A 23,588-nucleotide genomic window follows, 5' to 3' on the forward strand; every position below is an offset into this window, starting at 1 on the left:
AAAATGGAAACAGCTATGCAGGCATGGACAAACACAAACCTCTATTTTATTGCCCTCATAGTTTAGGCAGAATTTAAAAAGAAGAGACTCTAGAATCCTTGGCTATGCATAATTTACTAATTATCAATAAAAGAGAGTGTGAATTTAACCTATTCCTGGTAATTCACTACTCCAGAACTTCCTATCTAGCATGCTAAGGCACTGTTTGTGGCACAGATGATTGGAAATACAGACATCTTTAGCTTTCAGGACAACTGGGTGGGTCAGGGGCTCATTGAAACAGCTGGATTTGGCATAACGAGCAAAATCCAAGCACAGTGTCTTGCACAAATATCATTTTCTAAGTGTATTCAGGATGTGAAAAATACATCAGGAAAACACTTCATTGATCATCTTCCATTGTTTTCTATTTTTTTTGATACTGATTGGTAAATGTTAAAGGTGATAAGCAGACCTTTTTAATTATAAAAAGACTATATAAAACTAGCTAGTAAGCAATATCCTTTCTGCAGTTCAATGAAAACAGTAAAAAAATTAAAAAAAATTAAGTAAATTCTATTACAATTTGGACAGTTACAAACACTTCACTTACCACGACAATTGCTATGGTAAAATTAGGCCTGAGCTGCTAGTCACACCAAGGACTTGATGCTCCATAACTGCCTTTGTATATGCCACGTTTGTGAACTAGATTTGGATTCTTCTCATTAGAATCAGAAGGATCTTCTGAAACATGAAACAGTTTTTCAAAGTTGTCTTGTATTTTTCTGTTCCATTCTTCATATGAGACTGTTACAACTTTCCCTGGAAAATGATGAATAGACATGGCAGTTTCAGACATTTAAAGCAATTCAAACCTCTAATAAGAGCCAAAAAGTCATATTTAGTACACTTATTACTTTTTATCAACTAGGAAAAAATAAATTGGCCACTTTTTGAAAATGTAGCTAGCCTAAATTGAGATGAGATATAAAACATATACTGTATTTGAAAAACTCAGTACTTCCCAAAATATAAAATAGTTCAGGAATAATTTTATATTGACTACATATTGAATCATATTTCACACACATTATCTTAAATGAAACATAATTAACTTCATCCACTTCTTTTTACTTTTAAAAAATGAATTAGAAAATTTTAAATTATTTATGTGGTCAAATAATATTTCAATTGGACTGAATTTTCTCAAAAAATGTAAAGATTTCAAAATTGTTCATGAAAATAGAACCTGTTCACAGTCACACTAAGATTAAAAAAAAGCACAATAAGGCAATAACTATGTTGTTTTTCTTACCTCAGTTTAAACTGCTATCAAAAATATGGTTAGTAATTAGATTTGGTACAATTTCCATAGAGTAAATTAATGATTTTTCTTTCTTCTTGAAATTTATGGTTTTCTAATATCAGCTAACTGCATCAAATGATGAGTACATAGTTGAAAATACAGACAGTATTAGAAGTTTCTTTGTAAATAAAAGGAACAGCTTACCATGTCTTTTAACTCTAACTTCATGATAAGGAAAAATATTTGTTTTTTGATAATTCCAGCAACCAACAAATGGCAGATTTACACAAGCCCACAATTTCCACATCAGACTCATCTCTAAAATTAAAAATAAATTTTATTCTCTAAGTAGGATTCATTTAGGCTCTATTTTAAGAAGGTATTCAATAAAAATTCTGATAAATAGTATAACCATTTCATAATAAAAGCAACTATCTAATAGAAATTCTAACTTTATAAGGAATATATAATTTTGCTGGGGACGGAAACCAGTCCTCACTCAAGTTAGGGAAGTGTTCTACCAGGGAGCTACACCCCTCAGTCTAGTAGCAACTCTTTAAAAATTATTTTTTAGATAATTCTGACTGAAGATAAAATTTGAAGAAAAGAGCTTCTCAGGTTAATATAGTACAAGAAGCTATTTGTTGATAGCTTCTGAAAGAAAAAAAGAAAAATGACAAATTCTGGGACAAAAGTTTAAAGAATTATGAAGAAAAAAGATTCCCTTTTATGAATTGAAAAGACTTCATAAAAGACAGAAAAACTGATGGTTGATCATATTTACAAAAGATATGCAGAATGAAATATTAACCATTGGGATAATAGATCATAAGATTTGATTTTGAAGTACTTGCAGAGGCTGAAACCATGATAATTTCTAAAAAAAACAACAGACAGCTTTACTATATAACATATATCAAAAGGAACATATCTGCATGACAAGGAGAAAGAAAGGATGAGTCAGAAAATAGAAGAGAGGCAGATTTTTATTGATTTACTATGAAAAATACATCATTAATAGAGTAAAAGATTCTACAAGTATGTGTTTTTAAAAACTAAAATAGTAAATTAAAAGGGCATAATTAGGGGCTGGAGTTGTGACTCAAGTGGTAGAGTGCTAACCTAGCATGCCTGAGGCACTGGGTTCGATTCTCTACATGACATAAAAATTAAAAAAAGGTATTGTGCCCACCTACATGTAAAATATATATATATATATATTTTTTAAAAAATATTTCTTTAAAAAAGGGCATAATTACAAAAGCACTTTTAAATAAACACTACCTTGGAGTGGCTGGGATTCCTCTGTTTCTAGTTCTGTCACTTTCTCCCATTTTATTCATCCATGTGCCACAATTTAAGCGATTTTCTCCATAAATAAATCCTGTTTTGTCATCAACCCCTGCAGTTATATTAAAACCTAAAAAACCCAAAACATGTATAAAACTAATGTTCTATAATCGGTACATATTATATATAGCAAATGAAAATTAATATTTTATTTAAAATATTTATACAATTTATAGGAATATAATAAACCAGGACAACTATTCTGAAGATCAACTTGGCAATATCTTAAAAATTAGAGACATAAAATTGAACAGTACTTATATTTCTTTCTAAATATACTCTAGGGAAATCCTTACTTCTGTGTACATGGAGATGCTTATAAGAATATTCATCATTACATTGCTTTTATCACCAAAAAAAGAAACCACTCAGTAGAGGAATGATTAAATGCTGTTTATAAAAAGGGAAACACCCTATATCATATAAAATTTAAAAAGTAGATTTATGTGAACAAAAATACACAAGACAAAATGATTGGGTAAACAAGTCATAAAAGGAGATATATAATAAAAACTTTTTCTGTAAAAGCTTAAAACATAGATAATACTAATGTATACAGCTATGCATGTCTATCTGGTCTAATGAAACTCATGAAATTATACACATATTTGTGTATAATTTTAAAATACATCAAATGTTTATACAGTGTATATGTTATAGTACACTGAATATATACAACACAACATAGATCACATGTAATTTGCATATACTCGAATACACACAAAAGTCTAAAGCATTAAAAATATACATGGAAATAGTGAACTCTGATTATAAGATAGTCATTAATTCTAGAGAGGAAAGGAAGAAAAGGATAGATGAAGCTTTGGATATACCTGGTAGGGTTTATTTCTTTTTAAACAAAAACAGAAAGATCTGAAGAAAATATAACCAAATGTTAATACCTGCTGAATTTGAGTACTAAGTTTGAGGTAGAATTTATACCACTATCTGTAAGTTGAAATGAAAAATGAAATTAATTCAAAGATATCACAAAATATGTTATTTAAATATAAAATCTATTTCTATTGATTCACTGAATGATAAGAGAACTATAAGTGATTGTTAGCAGTTAACTTGGGTTAGCAGGTTTAGTATTTGGTTGTTACTGCTAGAAATAATAAATTAATGATTTTAAATTAATATATTAAATGTAATTTTGAACATACAATATTTGCCAATGAGTGTAGTGAGTTACCAAGAAACTCAAAGGTTCATTACGTTATGTTAAAAATGGTGCCATTATATTAATATTAACATATTAATATATTTCATATGTAATATTATATTTTAAAATCATAAATTATAAAACCATAATCATATTTTAAAATCAAAAGACATATATTTTGTTCTAATATTTTTATACAGTAATATTTTTATAAATGGCTTATATACAAATATTTTTTTTTTTACTAGATTTCACATTTGTGTGTCATAAGTAAAATTTTGTAATTTTTTCATTCTGGTCAATGTAAATATTTTCTGTTAATTGTAAAGGCTGTTTCTTCCTTTTATATAATTATAAATGATGGTATGCTCAATATCGTCATATGAATTTTTATGTATTTTAGATTATTTCATAGGCTAGATACCTAGGAGCAGATTAAATTAATAAAAGCATAAATATTTTATATCTCTTTTTTATTTATATATGACAGTGGAATGCATTACAATTCTTATTACATATATACAGCACAATTTTTCATATCTCTGGTCGTATACACAGTATATTCACACCAATTCATATCTTCATACATGTACTTTGTATAATAATGATCATCACATTCCACCATCATTAATAACCTATGCCCCCTCCCTTCCCTTCCAACACCTCTGCCCTATCTAGAGTGGGATAGGGAGCGGGAATATGGGAGGAATATTTTATATCACAATAAATACATTTGTAAAATTTCTTCTATTTTCTTTTCTTTTCTTTTTTTTTTTTTTAAAGGGTCTCACTAAGTTGCTTAGGGCCTCACTAATTTGCTGAGGCTGGCTTTCAACTGGCAATCCTCCTGCTTTAGTCTCTCAAGCCATGGGATTACAGACATGCAACACGATGCCTGACTGTAAATTATTTTAAAAAAGGAATGCCATCACAAATTGGTGTGAATATACTTAGTATACAACCAGAGATATGAAAAATTGTGCTCGATATGTATAATAAGAATTGTAATGCATTCCACTGTCACATATAAATAAAAAAATAAAAAATTAAATAAAAAAGGAATGCCATCATTAGTATATAAATACTTCTCAAAACTAAACATTTTTGATTTTGTTTGAATGGATCCCTCCCCACAAATTTAAAAATTGTAATCCTGGCCTCCAGTGTATCTGAATGTGACTTTATTTAGAAACTGAACTTCTCAAAGGTAATCAAGTTACAATGATCATTAGGGTGGATCCTAATCCAATCTGACTGGTATTTTTAAAAGAGGAGATTTGGGCACAACATACCCAAAAGGAAGATGATGTGAACTATAGGAAGAATGCCATGTGAACATAAAGATCCCATACTAAATAAAGAGAGAGGCTTAGAACAGATTTTCCCTCACAGCCTTTTGGAAAGTTGCCTTTATTCTCCACCCTTGAATAAATCCAGTATTTGATGAAAGTGGGTGGCAACTGTTTTGCCCCTTCTCTTTTCTAGGGTGCACTCTACATGTGACTGTGATTTCCAAGGAAACTTGTTTTCTATTTGCTGGGGTTTTGGGGGGGGGAGGGGAGAGGGGAATTAATTTCTAACTTCTCCCACTGATAAATAAACCACATGGATTGAGTTTGTAATCAAAAAACATTTTTTTTCCTGTCAGTCATTGTCTTATATACTTAGCACAGATTTGCAACTTAAAAATATATGGCCTTCTTGGAACCCAGCTGAAGACTTGGCACATAGCGGTGTGGTGCCAGAAGACAAATGCCGACAGAACAAGTGGCATGCTTTCAGGTTTGAGAATGTTGGCCTGCTTCATTGAGAAGCCAGGGATGTGGGGAGAATACTTACCAACAAGGGGAACAGCCAGAGGAAGTCCTTTATTTCTGTTTGGCATATCAAGACCCTCTATCCCATTGAGATTCTCTAATGAAAAATCATGGAAACAGTCTGGAAGAGAATCTCTGTAAGTTTTAAGAGGATTTTTTTTTCTTCCAGCTTATTTTGGTTGTCATTTCTAGTTTTTAAAAATTTTAGATGGGAAATTTAATTTTAGAAATTTATATCACAAAAAAACCCTCAAAAAACAACAAAAAAGAGGAATGGAATTCTGATACACATACAACATGGTTGAACCATAAAAAAAAATGCTCAATGAAATAAGCCAGAAACAAAGGGCCAATATATTATTATTTCAATTATATGAGATACACAGATGCTATGATTTGATTGTGCTGGAAGCTTTAAGAGGTGTGGCCTAATGAAGGTGGTTAAGTCACTGGAGACATTACCATTGGAAAAGATCAACGATGCCTTTCAGAGTGGCTTAAGTTCCAAAGAATAAGAATGATCCTGACCCCTAAATCTCTGCCTTTCTTTCTTGTCATGGGATCTCCCCCACACATAATCTCTCCCAGTATGAGGTTATCTGGCATGATGTGATATAACCAAGAGGGTCCTCACCAGAGGCCAAACTCAACAGGGATGCTTCAGCTTATACTTTCAGCCTCCAAACCTTTGAGCTAAATAATTTTTTTTTCTTTATAAAGTGGCCTGCCTCAAGTATTTTGTTATAGCAACAGACACTGGACAAATACATTCAAATAGTTAAATACATAGACACAGAAAGTAGAATAGCAATTTTTAGGAGCTGGGGAATAAGTACTTATTGTTTACTGGGTTGTTTCTGTTTGGGATGACAAAAAAGTTCTGGAGATGGATAGTAATGATGGCTACACAACATGTGAATGTAGTTAAAGCCACTGAACTGAACACTTACAAATGGCTAAACTGGGACATTTTATAATAAAACTTTTATTTTATTTTATTTTTTTAAAGAGAGAGAGAGAGAATTTTAATATATTTTTTTTACTTTTCGGCGGACACAACATTTTTTGTTTTTGTATGTGGTGCTGAGGATAGAACCTGGGCCACATGTATGCCAGGCGAGCACACTACCGCTTGAGTCACATCTCCAGCCCTAATAAAAATTTTAAAACAATATTTTTAAAATGCTTAACAGTCAAAAAACCAGCAATCCAATTAGAAAATAAGCAAATGACACAATTAGGGATGATGAATGGCAAATAAGTACAAGAAAAGATGTTTAACATTAGAGAAATGCAAATATTGTATAGCAGTCTACACAACCATTAGCACTTCTTTGAAAATAAAACAAAACAAAACTCCATAACAACAAATGGTGATTCAGTGTAGATGAAAATCAACCAGAATGGTACAACCATTCTGGAACATTGTTTGGCAATTTCTTATAAAATAAAACAGGCACTCACTATATGACTGATTCATATCCTTGGGCATTCCCTGAGAAATGAAACATATGTGTCATGTAAAAATCTACATATGAAATATTCATATTAGTTGTATTAGTAAAAAAATGGAAGTACCTAAATGTTCTTCAGTGGATGAAAGGTTAAATAAATTCTGACATCACTAAGAGGGAATAGAATTCAGCAACAAAAATAAATAAACTACCAATGCATGCAACCGCTTGGATGGATCTCAAGGGCATTATGATTAATGAATAAAACCACTCAAAAAGTTATATGAAGTATATTCAATTTACATAACATTCTCAACATAATAAAATCATATATAGAGAGAACTGATTAGCAGTTGTTAGATTTCGAGCATGGCAGTAGAGTGGGTAGGTGTTAACTATAAAGGCAGACACAAAGACCTTTGTGGTGATGGATTAGTTCTGTATCTTGTTTGTGGTAATGGTTACATGAAGTTATACATGGAGTCACATTTCACAGAGCTACATGCACACATATATGCAAGTGTGAGCATATATGCACAAACACGCAGACACACAGATGAGAAAATGTAAAAACTAGAAACCAAATCAGGTTTTGTTAACAGTTAATAGACTAGTTAACAGTATCACACTAATGTCAATTTCCTAAATATACTTCAGTTATATAAGACATCCCCACTGGGAGGGAAACTGTGTGAGTGGCTCAGGGTTCTCCATGCATCACTTTTTTGCAAACTTTTATGAATCTCAAATTCTCTCTAAACTATAAAGTTAAAAAATGGATATGCATGGCATTTGCTATTAGATGGATAGAACTGGAGAACAGCATCTAAGTGAAATAAGACAGATCCAGAAAGTCAAGAGTATACTGTTTTCTTTCATATGCAGAAGCCAGAAACAAGGAAAAAAGAAAGGGGTACAGATCCCATGAAAATTGAAGGGAGATCAGTGAAGCAGAGCGGGAGGGAGACAGGATGGGAAAAGAGAGGAACAGTAGAATGCAATTGACCAAATTATGATTTTCACCTTTATGTGCATCTGTAAATCACCAATTAAAACTATATAAATAAATAAATAACCAGTAGAGTAGAGGAAAGAGAATATGGCTGGGTGAACATGGGTGGAGGGAACAGGGGAAGAAAAGAAGAAGTACTAGGGACTGAAGTGGAGCAAATGCTTGTGTGATTATCTCAAAATGAACCCAAAATTTAATGCACTAACAAAATATTAAAATGACATATAAATAAAATAATACATGTTTTATAAAAATAAATATACAATAAATGCATTAGAATGATTCTCTAAGAGAAATAGGGGAAAAACGAAAAAATCAACCTTGCATTGGCTAGTAATGATTGTGTGCCATAAAATAAGGAAGAAGTTAAAAGTTTATCAATTTTAACTTGATAAACATATACCCTTTTTGTAAAAACTGTTTTATAGGAGCCTAAGCCAAAGAGAGAGACCAGGGAAAAAAATCATTGTTTGCCACTTAGTAGCTCTGTGGTTTTGGGTAGGCTACTCTTCAGTTTTCTCATTTAGTAAAAATGAAAAAAAAAATAACTTGTTCCAAATGTTCTTGGGAGAATTAAATTGGAACAACATAGGTTAAGTAGTTAGTACAATGCCTACCAGATAATGACTCAATTCATTGCAATTAATATTGATATTATTGGGGCTGGGGATGTGGCTCAAGCGGAGGCGTGCTCGCCTGGCATGTACGGGGCACTGGGTTTGATCCTCAGCACCACATAAAAATAAAAATAAAGATGTTATGTCCACCAAAAACTAAAAAATAAATATTAAAAAATTCTCTCTCTTTAAAAAAAATATTGATGTTATCATTATAAATTGTAACCATCAATATTATAATTAATATTGATGACTAGAATGATATGAAATTTCATATTTTCTCTAGAAACTAAAAACTAGGTGAGATCAGAAACAGTGTTATATTTCTCATTGTTACATCCTAAGGTTTTGCACCCATTACTGCAAAGTGAGAGAATGATTACAAGGTTTAATTTCTCTGCATCAATGAATATTCACTATGGAGTTAAATTTCCATACCTTCGTCCTTCATGTTTCAATCTATTTGTGGTCCAGCATTCCTTTCTCGGAACTGTATGCCCTGCATGTGTCTTTGAATGGCTTCCTGAATTACTTCAAACAATGATTGATCCTTTTTGAGACAGAATGGATGTGACCTCTATTAGAAACTACATACTGATCTTCTCCTAAATCCCACAACTTAAGTAATGTGAAAACACATTCTTTTCTTTGGAGGGAGAAATAAGGATTGGAGTAGGCCCAGGGAAAAGCAGCAGCAGCTCCCACTACACAAAATAATACAATCTTTCATATGAATATTTAACATTAGTAGTTTTAACTATTCAGGCCTGTGACAAAATAATTTGTAATTTTGCAGATAGGTGAAATGATGAGCTTGAATAGTTTCTATCAGAACAATAAACAATAATGAGTTTAGCTTGTCATTTAGCACCTAAATATTCTTACTCCTCTGCACATATAGGAAATAGTAATTAAATTATTTTCAAAAGTGGTACTCTCAAACATGGGAATCTATGATGACTTCAGAAAATATCCCAGTGAATGTAAAGAGTCCACAGATAATTTTCTTTGTCCACATTAATAATAAAGTATTACTTAGGATGACATATAGGGAGATATATAATTGTATTTTTTAAAAATAAGGTGAAGCATATAAACTAAAAATGAAATTTAGAGTCCTTGTATATTTGATTATACTTCATACTTTATTTTTAAAAAAACCTGTAAATAAATCTGAATCTATCATATAAAAATTCTTGATATAGTTATAAAATGTATGAAGCACATAAAAATACTGTGCAACTTTTACCAAATTGTGAGAAAATAAATAGATCTAAAATAAATACCTACTTGATAACATTAACCCATGTAGGACAATGGAACATAGATAAAGAATTATTTTTTGTCAAATGTTTTTTGAGTACTTCATGATAAATATAAACATCATGGGGACACAAACATGCTAGACCTGAAGCAGTTTTCATCACCCCTGAAGTCTTATACTGAACACATGATAACAAAAGCAGATCAGAAGTGACAAAAATGTAGTATTATTGCACATTCCCTATTGGGGAAAAACACTCAAAAATGTTTATCAGTTCAAAATTGTTCATAAGATAGACTCTGAACTACCTGGATTGGTTGACAAAGCCCTCTACATCTGGTTCACCCTTTCCATATTCTCTCACTACCCTCAGGTGTTTTACACAGAAATTGAAACTAGGCTGAGCAGTATGTCCTAAACTGTGCTTCAACTCAATATGCTTCACTGTTCCTTTCATCTTTCAAGTCTTCCCATACCCCCGCCACAAACTCTCCTAAAATCCTACTCACATTTTAAGAGTCCATTTAGGTGAAATTTTAGCTACTTTATAAGTCCTCCCCCTGAGTCCCACCTACTACTCCTCTCTCCCTTGTATGACACTGCATAGTACTACTTGTCCATCTTTGCAATGACCATGTTTATGTGGACACATCATCTCTTCTACCATGTTACAAGCTCTTTAGGCAAAAAGCAGTTTTATTTTTACTGTGTATTAGGAAATAAGTCATATTTCAAGAAAAATGTTTTAATAAATTCTCTTTACCAGTGTGCCAGCAGGCAAAGGAGCAGAATCATCTGTTGGATACATTCTGGAAACTGGGCACCTGAGAATGTCTACACCATTTGGAACCATTTTACAGTAATCTTGAATACACTGGAGCCACAACCACACAGCATCCCGGCAATTGTATCTGGCATAAATTCCTTCACCGAGGAGAGGTGAAGGTACCAGCAAATGCTAAAATAATATTCCTAAACAACAGAATTGAATGGATCATTTGAAATAAAAACATACTGTTAAAAACTGAAGACAAACATGTTCACTTTTGGTGACTGTGTCATGAAATATTTTCTCACTTGTCCTTATTTCTTTTTGTATATATTTTTAGAAAGCAGTCATAACATGATAAACAAGCACTGAATTGAAAGTAAGAGATTTTGGTTGCAGCCCTGGCTTTTTCTCTAACAATTTGTGACTTTCCCTCTTTGGAACAGTTTTTTCATCTGTGCAGTCGGGGATTGGGGTAGGTGATTTTTAAAGCTCCTTACAGCTCTAGATTCTACTTTTGAAATCCATAATATTTCAAAATCCAAATAATTATTAGGCATAAACTTTTATTTTATAACATACCAAATCAAAGCAAATATATAAGAAACCAATGGCTAGAAGCTGACATTTAAAAAACCACTCAATTTTAAAAATTGGTATTTAAAATTTAAAAATAGTATTCTACTATCATATACCAAATGAGATGTAAGATTTGGTGTATCTCATTTGTCAGATGGAGTTGTGTTCTGGAAAGATCATAAAATTAAGAAATAAGATGGCTGAGCTCTAAATCCTAGCTTTGCCACCTGTATGATCTTGGAAAAAGTTATTTAAAAACATCTAGATTCTAATGCTTTCTAAGTAAAACATTCAGAAATTTTATTAATTCTATGTTTCAGTTTAATGCTTGTCTAGCAATAGTACAATAGGAAAGTTTTGTTTTCTAAAATACAAAAGGGTCCGTATGCACATGACATTCCCAATTAATAAAAGGTGAGAGTACTAGCAAACTTGACAATCCAGAAAAATATCATACACATGAAAACTGAATAAAAGATTTCTGATCCATGAATACCTCTACAAAGGGAGGAAGGAAAACCACCCATGTGGTATAGCTAGTCAAAATAGTTGTTCCATTTCGCATTTCCTATCCAGACTTCCAGTTGGTGACTGCTACCTAGATGATGTGAATTCAGTTTCTTCTACGAACCTTGTCCTCTTCATCCCCAGGTTAAGACTCAGGGGATCTGCCATAGGCACAAAGAATAGGCATTTCTAACAAGTTCTCAGATGATGGTGTTAGTACTGGTTTGTGGAACATTCTGAATCACATAGCTGCAGAACTTTCTTTTCAACCTCCAATAAATTTATTTATATTATTGTTTGACATAAGAAAAGATCATTTTGAATCTGGAAACTGGAGCTTACAAGCTTGCAACAAACAGAAGGAAACCTGCTATCTTTTTTTTTTTGTTTTCTGTAAGACTCAACAAGCCAGCAGTAACTTCATTATAAAAGACATAAAAATATCAAAAATTTTATCTTATAAAAATAAACTTACAAATTCTGAAAACAACCTAACCTATAATATGAATGAATAGAACTTGGTAAATTCAAAGAGTTTTCCCTCCTTTAAATTTTTCCTATATTTTTCAATGAACATTTATAAAAATACCATTGAAAAATTTATGGAAAACGTACGTCTCAAATGTTGAGATTAGATGGATCAGTAGAAAGGTTTGAAGAACATATAGAAAACACTAAGACATAAACTTACATTTCAACTTTTTAGATGATTTCTTACCTGGCTTCTAAATATCGTCCAGTAACTAGCAGTAAACGTTTAAGTGCAATAAAAGTATCCCTTCCCCAGCAGCGGAAAAGACCAGAAGAAAAATGAGGTAAGCCTAACAGAAAAGATAAATATATGTAAATATAAATATAATAAACTGTATTATCACACAATAATTGTTACTCTAAACATGGGGTAGAAGAGGAAGTTACAATGTGTCTGCAAACACTAAAATTATCTGCAAAATGTATGCCTGGTATGTCAAATTTTATAGAATGAATTTTATATATATAACCACTGAGCCAAATTTCCAGGCTTTTTTATTAATTTTGAGACAGGGTCTCACTACATTCCTTAGGGTCAGCATGCCTTAATTCCTGAGGCTAGCTTTAAACTCATGATCCTCCTGCCTCCAACTCCTGAGTCAATAGGATTATAGGAATGTGCCAACACACCCAGAGTAACTCTTCTTCTTTTTAAAAAATATTTAGTTTTTAGTTGTAGTTGGACATATACCTTTATTTTATTGATTTATGTGTGTTGCTGAGGATCAAACCCAGGGTCCCGCACATGCCAGGCAACTGCTCTACTGCTGAGTCACAACCCCAGCCCCAATTCTATATTCTTATCAGGTTATTTTTTGCTTGTTTGTTGGAGATAGGCTCTTTCTATGTTGCACAGCCATTCTCTAGTTTCTGCTTCCGATGCTGGGAATACCACATCTGATTTACCAGATTTTTAAAAGAACCAAAGGAGATTAGAAAACGAAGCTAGATTTTTTTGTTGTTGTTGTTGAGATTCTGAGGATAATACCCAGGGACTCCTGTATGCTATGCCAGCACTTTCACACTGAGTTACATCCTCTGCCCCAAGAACAAGTGCTAGACAATTGATTTCAAGATTGCTAGATAACTGATTTCAAGATATCTTTAAAAAGACAAAAACCTTTATTTTAATAAATTAAAAGCAAGAAATCAAATATTTAACATATAAAGTAATATAATATGATACTAAGTACATGCTTTAAAGATTCTACCCTGCCTTTACGGATAATAAATAAATCTAAATATGAAATGATTACCTGAATGATAACCAACTAAATACATATATTACTCTATTATTCTGGAGTCAAACATATTACCAAATTTTCTATTAATTTAAAATAAATTAATACTGTTATACTTTGTATACAATAAATATATATAATGTTTGTCAACTGAAAATAAATGTATTTTGGCTGGGTGTGGTGGCACAAGCCTGTAATCCCAACAATCTGGAATTCTGAAGCATGAAGTTCGAGAGTTTGAGACCAGTCTCAACAATTTACCAAAGCTCTATGCAACTTAATGAGATCCTGGATAAAAATAAAAAATAAAAAAGGGCTATGATGAAGCTCAGTTATAAAGCACCCCTAGTTTCAAACTTCAGTACCTGCCCCCTCAAAAAAGGAAAAGTAAAAATAAATGAATTTTTAAAAAGTGTTATACTTTCATAAAAATTTTTTGCAGATGAAAACGAGATTTTGTATGCTAAACAATGAACATTTGTGGTATTTACAACCTTTATGTATAAGATAAAAATAGGATATGTAATAGGAAAAATTCTAAAATTTTACTTTTAGACTGATTTATTTTTTTTTCCCTGTGATTTAGGGGATTGAAGAAAGGTCCTTGTACATGTTAGGCAAATGCTCTACCACTGATTTACATTCCCAGTCCAGTTGTTTGTTTTTTATAAAACATTTGAAGAAATATGATTGTTATCTGTTATTTGTACTAAAAAAAATAAGTCAAAAAATGGTGAAGCAGCCAGGTACAGTGGCACAAGCCTATAATCCCAGAAATTCGGGAGATAGAAGCAGAAGGATCACAGGTTCAAAGACAGCCTCCGCAACTTAGTGAGGCCCTAAGCAATTTAGTGAGACCCAGTCTCAAAGTAAAAATTACAAAAGGGTGGAGATGTGCCTTAGTGGTTAAGCACCCTAGGTTCAATCCCCAGTGCCAAGGGGACCCCCCTTTACCAAAAAAAAAAAAAGAGAGAGAGAAAGAAGAAGAGGAAGAATAAAAAAAGAAATATTGGAACAAAGGGCAACATTAGACATTTTTTCTATGCTATCTCCAAAATGATAGTACAGAGTTTCCCTAAACACACTGTGTTTTTTTTAATATGTTTTATAGTTGTCAATGGACTTTGTTTATTTATATGCAGAACTGAGAATTGAACCCAGTTCCTCACTCTTACTAGGCTCAATCCCACCACACACTGTGTATTTTTAAATAATGGTTGATATGCATGATTGATGGCTACTAACTTTGATGATGATGACAATGACAGCAGCTAACATATATGTAGCAGTCTGTGTCAGACAGCATTCCTATAGTTTAACCCATTCAACATTTTGTATGAAACATAGACAGAGAGATTTAAAGGTGATTTTAAATTTGTATATCCTAAAATATATAGTCTGTTTTTATTAAAAAGGAAAGGCTATAAAATCTGTATCACTGATATGTGGAAATATTTTATTAACTTTTTAAATTTGTTCTTTTTAGATATACATGAGAGTAGTGTATATTTGGACATATTATATATACATGGAACATACTTCCCATTTTCGTAGTTGTACATGATGTGGAGTTACACTGGTCATGTCTTCACAATGTACACAGGAAAGTTACTGCCCAATACATTCTACGGGCTTCCTATTCCCATGCCTGCTTCTGTTCACTCCCCTTTGTCAAATCCAAGAAACAAACTTCTATTCTTCCCTTTCCACACACCCATATTAACCTTTTCATTTCGGAGAGTATATAACTTATAGATCATATATCTTTGGAATAATTTCTGCTTTGTCAATTATTATAAAAGTTTATAATTATAACATGTTTTGTAATACCATCACCAAAGAAATGAATTCCCAGCCATTTTAAAATAAACCTCCAAAAAACCTACATGCAAATCTGAGTTTATTCTATTTTTGCCAGTAAGCACTAGGCAAAACATTCCATGCAAGAAGAAAATACCAGAATTTCTATTTACTTACTATACTATACTTGGTATGTAAGTGTATCAGGTACCATTAACATATATTGGTATACAATTTATAAATAAATGCATGTATTAGGGGTATTTAACAGCAAGAGCATACAATCAAAAGACTGAAATTACTATTTGATGTAATAGGCTTCTATGAAATAGGCTAAAACCTAAAATTCTTCATATCAGCATGTTTCTTGCCCACAATGGCTCAGTTCAGTTTCATGAGTATTTGCATGGATTCATTGGGAAATGACAGGTACTAGAAGATCAAACAGTCAAGTGAAAATATGAAACAATTATAGAACTAAACCGGAGTTTTAATTTCATTCTTTAATAAAATTGTTTTTTTTTTTTTATTTTTTTGGTCATAGGGATTGATCCTAGGGCCTCACACATACTTGGCAAGTACTCTACCCCAGAGCTACATCTCCACTCTCAAAAAAGAGTTTTATGATTTTTTTATGATCATTCTAAATGAAAGGTAATTTTTATTGTAGTTGTTGGGTACCATGAAGCCTTTTCATTTGATCTGAGCAGATACAAAATTAAAGACATTTAAATTTAAATTTGGGGGCCATGAATATATAATACTTCCTTCAATTTCACATATTTCAGGTTAGTTTTGAGAATTCTCAACTTCAGTGACCTCAAGTATTAAATATTTTACAGAAATATGATGGAAATTTTAAAAGTAAAGCCTGTTCTTTATCCTATTTTGCTTACTCATATTTGTTATTTGATTGAATTTTTTAATCTACTCTCAGGAACAGATGCCAATAAGCATGGCTGGAAGTATTTTATGTCCAATTGACAGCATCTGGATGCATAATAATAGTAATTTCTTAAAACTTTTATTACTTGTGCCTGGGGCTCTGGCTCAGGTTTAGTGCACTTGCCTGGCATGTGTGAGGCACTGGGTTAGATTCTCAACACCACGTATAAATAAAGGAAATAAAGGTCTATCAACAACTAAAAAAAATATTTAAAAAAATTTTATTAGATGTTTATGGACCTTAATTTTGTTTATTTATTTATATGCAGTGCTGATAATTGAATCCAAGTCCTCACAGATGCTAGGCAAGCATTCCACCACTGAACCACAACCCCATTCCCCATATAATAATTATTTAAAATCAGTTTTGTGTTTTGTAACTTATTGGACACCTTTAAATGATCGTTAGATAAGTTTATTTTAAAAACAGGGAAGAGATATAGGAAAATGGGTAGTAAAATAATGACTTAAAACATATATTTTAAATATTATTTAAAATAATACCATGAGTTGGAAGAAAAGGATTAACCAGACACAATGAAAACATACATAAATGCCACATAAATGCATCATATACTGTTATAACTAAATAATAACATGGTTAGTATTTTAGGAGTGTCTATGAAATTTTACTAAGCAATAACATACGGTCTTCGATAACTTCATTAATTTTTTTAAAAAGTCTTTTTCTTGTAAGTTTTCCTTTTGAATACTATTGATTTATACATTTTAACCTTCTACAAAATTCCTTACCTGCAGCTAAAGAAGCACAACACTGCTGCTTTTCCTTTGTGATCTCATTTCCTTTGTGATCTCATTCAACCTATATGGTACATCCAGAAGGGAAGGTGAAAGAAGTGGCAGAGAAGGGAATTTTCCTATTCCACACATTTCGACTGAACCCAATGAAAGATGTTTTTCACAAAGGTTGAACCATTCTGAACAAAGCTGTAATGAAAGTGATAGGGTTTAAAATATGATCTGTAAAAATACAATACTTTTTAGCAGTTTTATTCTGTTTTTCCCCTTCAAATGATATCTCCACACAAATGTATAAAGATAGTAATATAGTAGGAAAAAATGTTCAATTTGATTAGATTTCAGAACTACTTTTATGGCATCCATTATTTTAGCCAACTTTAGTCCAGGCCTTGTTGTAACACAAATGGCAGAATTGAAGTGCTTTTTCTTTCTGAAAAATCTGAAAACATGCCCAAATCAACTTGCTGGCTCTCATAGTTCACTTCCATTTGTAGTTGCATTTTAGAAAATTTCATTGTAAAAGGCAGATTTCATTCATAATAATACCAGAATATTTTTTCTTTTAATCGATGAAAATTAGAGAAAGAACTCTATGTACATATTCTAAACATTATATCAATTAAATTTTACAAATCAATGAATAAATAAATAGAAACAAATAACATAAAAAAGTTATTTTTCCCCAAACATATTTTATATAGAACAAATTTTACATGGGTTTGTTTTTGTATGATTCAGACTAAAGGATGTTAATAAATTTACTCTCCACTTAAAAACTTTTCCAGCTCTGAGTCTCCAAAATTCATGCTTTGGTATTTTAAGAGCATGTGTAAAGTGACTCTGTGTATAGTTTCTATACAAACACACCTATTTACATAAGCTTTGTTGGCTCTACCTTGAACATCTGCTTCCATGCTGCATCCAGAAGATTGGTGTATGCACCAATTAATATAGCATCAAAGTAACATGGGACAAGGTATCATGGGATCTGCTTCAAGTAGAAGAACATAGCCTTCAACCATTTACCAACCTGTTATAAAAACAATTTTAAAAGTTAATTTGGTGTGTTCACAGGCTACACATATTTTAAGAGATAAATCATAACATGAAACTGTGCTGTCCAATAATTCATGAATCAAATTTCCATGTATTAAAACTAGAAACACAAAGAAGGGAGAAAAACAGGTAAACATTATATATATGTATAATATTTGTATATATATAATATTATAATATTATATATATATATATATATATATATATATATATATATATATATATATATATATATAAAATTCTTACTGTGCCTTTGCTTATTTTGGACTGGAACACAGCTTACTTATTTAATACTTACTTCAGCAATATTTCCTGATCGTGAAATAAGCCGGCCACTGACATAATTGATCATCCAATCTCCAGATCTCAAATTTTCACACAAAGGATGCCCCAGGTCATTCTTTGGTCTTATTTCTGCCAATATGGACATTAGCCCTGAAAATTCAGGTATACCATGATGCATTACTGATAGAGTCAAAATGTCCCATAGATGAGTTACGACTAGTCCCTGTTGATTTGAAGTGAACAGAGAAGCAGACAAAATGGCTACTTAGTCCACAATGGTACTCAGCATAGTAGGAGGAAAGTGTGGCCATATGGACTGAAACCAGGATGCAAAGGCGTGTTGAGGGACACTGCCACAATTCATACAAAGCTTTCCAAAAATTATAACTTGTGGCAGTGGCCTACTTTTTTTAATGTTATAATATTCAAAGTCAACTGGCATTTTTATTTTTGCCTTAAGGCATAAAGGAGAAAAAATTGATAATCCTGTATTTTTCCATGTTAAAAAGTGGTAGATTCATTATTATTCAGGCAAGATTTAAGAAAATCACAGAACTGGTCTCAGAGAAAGCAAGAATACCTATGGTGATAAGAAGAATAAAGCTTGCTTTAGAGGGACTCTGAGGAGGCACTTCAAAGTAAGAAATTATCAAAGTGAGATATTAGGCAAATTCTCAATTAGGCAAAATTATTAATTATTAGGCAAAATTATTAATTACTAGGCAAAATTCTCAAATAGATGCATTAGAATGTCTGTGTACATAGCAGAGTCTGTTATTCAATGAAAGAACATTTGCATTTCTTTTATCATTCAACAAGATAATCATAGCTTAGCTACTGTGAATTATGCTGCTATAATGTGCCTGCATGACTGTAGTATGTGATCTTTAATTGCTAAGCAGTGGGAGAGCTGGGTCAAATGGTGGTTTCATTCCTAGTTTTCTAAGGAATCTCTGTCCATACTGTATTCCAGAGTGATTGCACCAATTTGTAGTCCCACCAACAATGTATAAGTGTACCTTTTTCCCCATATTCTTCCCAACATTTATTATTGTTACTTGGATTCTTGATAATTTCCATTCTCACTGGAGTGAAATGAAATCTCAGTGCGCATCAAAAGATGAATGGATAAAAAAAAATGTGGAATATATACACAATGGAGTATTACTCAGCCTTTATGACATTTGCTGGTAAATGATGGACCTGGAGACTATCATGCTAAGGGAAATAAGCCAATCCTCAGAAACAAAAGTTTTCACTGATATGTGGAAGCTAACCCACAATAAGGCGGGGTGGTGAAAAAACAGAAGTTCAGATTAGACAAAGGGGAATGGAGGGAAGGGAGGGGAAATAGAAAAAGAAAAGGTAGTGGAATTAATCTTACATAATTTTTCTACGTACATGTATGAATACCCCCACTGTGAATCCCACCAAGGTGTACATCCATAAGAATGATGTCCTAATTAGAATAAAATACATTCCCTGCTTATATAGTTACATCAAAATACACTATGTTGTCATGTATAACTAAAAAGAACCAATAAAAATAAAAATTAAAAATTAATCATTCCCACCTTATTAAAAATGTTATTTTGGTTTCAGTGATATCAACTAAATCTAGTTAGAATTTAATGAATCCATGAACTGTGTATATGGTATATTCTGAGAAATAAACAAATTTAAGATAAAGTTTTTCCTTCAAGGGAAGGAAAATTTGGGAAATAAACCTTAAATACAAAAAAAAAGGAACCAAGACAGTATAAAATAACATTCTACATATGTCCTAAAACTTTTGTGAAAGGTGAATGTTGCTCAGTAAATAATGGTACCACTCTTGAACAATGAAATATGATGGGAACAGTGTTTCAGAAAACAGATCTGACAGTGACCAAAAGGATGGAACTAAGTGTGGAGGAAGGAACAACAGCTAGAGTGAAAATGGAGTAGGGTAACTGCTTAAAACAACTAACAGGTATATTTACATACTACTAGTAGAACAAAATAATTTGTTTTACCAATAAATACAACAGGTCTCAGAAAAATTTACTAGAAATTATGTGCTTGCTTTAGTAGGAGGTATAAAAGCTGAAGACAAGAACCACAAAAAAGATTAAAAGCTACATTCTTTTTTTCTCAAGTTATAATCTTAGTAGAATTTTAGAGTATACACTTCCTAAGTGCTTAGTATGAACTCACTATTGTCTAAGTGTATTAAATGCATTAACTCCCTTCATTCTATTAACAATCCCTTGTGGTATATACTATTATTAGTGACAATTTGCAATGAAAAATCTGAACCAAAGAGAGTTTAACTACTCCAAGGTTATGCAGCTACTCAATGAAACCTAGGTCTAGTTTTAGAGCCTGCTTCTTAAATACAATAAAAAACATTCAAAAAATTATAATTACCAAAATAAGGTAATATATTCCAGAAAGTATAGTGAATAAAGGGAATGGGTATCAGTCTATAGAACAAAGAAATTACTGCAGAAAGCAGTAGTTTGTAAAGGTTCAGGTGGGTATGATGGTACACACCTGTAATCCCAGCAACTTGGAAGGCTGTGTTTGGAGGATTGCAAGTTCAAGGTTAGCCTGGGCAACTTATGCAACTCTGTCTCAAGATTAAACAATAAAAAAAGGCAGGGGATGCAGCTCAGTGAAAGAGCACCTCTGGGTTTAATCTCTGGTACTGCAATAAAAATAAAACATTAAAAAAAAATAAAAATAAAAAACTAAAAAAGGAAAGGCTTTATGGAAGGTGTAAAAATGAAACCGGTCCTTAAAGAAGGGTTAAGTGACAAAGAAATAAAGGTCAAAAAAAGAGGCATGACAAATGGCAAACTATATAAACCAGAAATATGGACTTGATAAACCAAATTTCTTATACAAAAATCTGGGAAAATATTATCAACCAGATAGATTAATAATAAACTCATAGTTAAATATTTTGTTTCTGTAATCTATCTTATAAATACTCTAACTACATAATATACTAATATAAGTTTGTTCCCCACCCCCTCTCCTTAGAGGCTGGGAATCAAACCCAGGGCCTTAAGCATGCTAGGCAAGAACTCCACCACTGAGCCATGTCCCTAGCCCTGTAAGTACCTTTTATAGGAGGAACCAAATATGCAACAAGAACAAAAATCCAATTAGTCCATTTATGAAGAAGAAAGAAGAATGTGTTATATTTATAACTCAGTTTCTTTTGGAGCCTAAACAAACATATTCTGCTTTTCGAACATAATAAACCAAGTCAAAAAATATTAATTAAGGTTAAAATATATTTAAGAATTCTAAATGATTTGAATGAATGACACAGAGCCAGTAATTCTAGGTAGCATTTACTGAGTGAATACTTTGTGCTACACCCTGGTTATAGTGTTTTACTTGAATGATTTTATGTACTCCTCATGAAGCCTTCTGAATTAGTCAATATTATTCACATCTTACTGAGGCAGCAACTGGGGTACAGAGAGATTATGTTACTTGCCAAAGGTCAAAGTATGGAACAGAGTCACAGCTTGAACCCAGGCAGTTGTACTCTCAGCCCATACTTCTATTTCTTTAAGGAAGACATTGTATGTCTATAAAAGAAAAATAAAACGTTTGTCTATTCTTATACTTGCTTACCTTGAAGACCTGCATATTTAAGGGAAGACCAGTTTGGTATGTCATAGCAACCTCCACCATCTTCCTTTTCTTCTGATTCACATTGGTAAAGTATCTGATTTAGCTCAGTCAAAGTTAATTTAGAGGCAATACTAAGAATTGAAAAACAAAGATAAAAGGTTACATATACTGACTTTTACTTGCTTTTAATAAAAGCAAAAGAATAAAACCTGCATTATAAAGTATCTTGGTAATGTACATTTTAGGAACTCAGTATTAAAATAAACATCATATATATGTTATAAATAGTAACCAAGAAGCACAAAATGCTAGAAATTAAATTACAACTAATATTACACCAAACCCAAGTACATGATTAAAGTACCAAATTTTATTGATTAAAGCATGATGGAGAACTTAAAATCAGCATACTACAGTGACACAACCATATCAATGTTTATAGCAGCTCAATTCACACTAGCTAAACTATGAAACAAACCTAGATGCCCTTCAACAGAGGAAAGATAAAGAAAATGTGATACATACACACAATGGAATATTACTCAGCCTTAAAGAAAACTGAAATTATGACATAGGCAGGTAAATGGATGGAACTAGAGAATATCATGCTAAGTGAAATAAGCCAATCCTTAAAAACCAAAAGCTGAATGTTTTTTTCTGATAAGTGAATGCTGATCCGTAGTGGGGTGGGGGATAGGGAAAAATGAAGGGACACTGGTTTGTGTACAGGGAAGTCAAAGGAGTCAGGGGAAAGGTGTGGTTGTGAGGAAGGGAAGGACAGAAAAAAGAGACAGACATTATTATCCTATATATATGTATGATTACACTACTGGAGTGACTCTGAACCATGTACAGTCAGAGGAATGAGACGCTGTGCTCCATTTGTGTACTATACGTCAAATGTATATTCTTCTGTAAAATAAATAAATTTTTTTTAAAAAAAGGCATGATGGAGCCAGCTGTGGTGGCGCACACCTGCAATCCCAGTGGCTGAGGAAGCCAATACAAGAGGATCTCAAATTCAAGGCCAGACTCAGAAATTTAGCAAGGCCCTAAGCAACTTAGTGAGACCCTGTCTCAAAATAAAAGAAATAAACAGGCCTGGGGATGTGATTCAGTGGTAAGACATCCCTGGATTCAATCTCTAGTACTGGGGGTGGGGTGGGGAGAATACAAAGATCTTTTGGTCTTTTATATACTTTATATTATAAGTTTATTTTTTAGTCCTTTCAGTTAGACTTAGTTTTTTCCCTGATAAGTGTGACATGAAGAACTTTTTATGCTGTTTATCTTAAAAACTTGGAATACCTATCAAAGGATCAGTAAAGGGATAATCAAAAGTCAAAGTTAACCACCTAAGAAACAACAGTCTCTGCCTTTGTATTTCTCTCCTGGCACCATCTTTCGTATCAGGTTGCACTGCCGCTCAGTTCCATCATTCAAGAAACCAGCATCTTCTCAGAAAAAAAGATGCTTCTTGATAATGGTCAGAGGAAAGTCTAAGTGTCGTGGC

General features: G+C 32.3%; 1 pseudogene; it reads right to left on the reverse strand.

The window, feature by feature from the left end:
* Positions 1–23,588, reverse strand: part of LOC143403649 (glycogen debranching enzyme-like) — a 61,925-nt pseudogene that overhangs the window by 16,931 nt on the left and 21,406 nt on the right.

Source organism: Callospermophilus lateralis, chromosome 7, assembly GCF_048772815.1.
Source record: "Callospermophilus lateralis isolate mCalLat2 chromosome 7, mCalLat2.hap1, whole genome shotgun sequence".
In the NCBI taxonomy this organism is placed as follows: domain Eukaryota; kingdom Metazoa; phylum Chordata; class Mammalia; order Rodentia; family Sciuridae; genus Callospermophilus; species Callospermophilus lateralis.